The following is a 939-nucleotide window of genomic DNA, read 5'->3' on the forward strand; positions in this document are numbered from 1 at the left end:
TGTTCTGGGATTCCCATTCTTCTCAGATTCAATCATAGTTTGTTATGATCTACACAGTCAAATGCCTTTGCATACTCAATGAAACACAGATAGACATTCCTCTGGTATTCCCTGCTTTCAGGCAAGATCCATCTAACACCAGCTACAATATCTCTAGATTAAAAAATATAGCCTTCAAAAATAATTTCAGAGTTCAGAATATTAAAATTATTATGAAATCAGAAATAAAGTCACATTTCAATATCAACTGTTTCTGAGAAATTGTTTTTTCCAACCTCTCTCATTCTACAGATGAAGATAATGGGAAACTATGCTATTCTTTTATCACCTAGAAAGGGTATAACATAATTGAGTTCAGAAATCAGGTCTTCTGATGTTGGGTTCAGTCTTTTTTTTTTCTGTTTTGACCATGTGTTAGCAATTTTGCGGTCAGAGATTGCATGATTAAATATAATACAAATTCTCTAATAATTTTACTAGTTTGGAGGTTTAATTAAGTCATTTCTATTAAGGATATCAGTTGTTTCACTTATTTCAAAGAAGATATGGCAGAGTTTGCTCCCAAAGTTCTTGTCAGACAGAAATAAATATATATGTGAAAATGTGTATATGTGTGTAAATATATGTGTGTGTGTATATATGGAAATATATACATGTATGAAAATATGTATGTATGTGAAAATATCTATGTACAGAAATACATATATGTGTACATATGTAAATATATGTATGTAAATATATATGTAAAAAACTATATGTAAAAAAATATAGTTGTTGTTAGTGCCATTGAGTTGTAGACGACTCACAGCAACCCTGTGAATGAAAGACCTGTACACTTGTATAACTTTCATTGTTTTTCCAAGTTCATGGAGTTTCCAGAGGCAACCTATTTCATAAGCAAATGCCCCTCCTGCTTTATATACATACTTTTTCAGTTTT

Source organism: Elephantulus edwardii, unplaced genomic scaffold (genome assembly GCF_000299155.1).
Source record: "Elephantulus edwardii isolate Elephantulus edwardi_28Jun2011 unplaced genomic scaffold, EleEdw1.0 scaffold00136, whole genome shotgun sequence".
Lineage (NCBI taxonomy): Eukaryota > Metazoa > Chordata > Mammalia > Macroscelidea > Macroscelididae > Elephantulus > Elephantulus edwardii.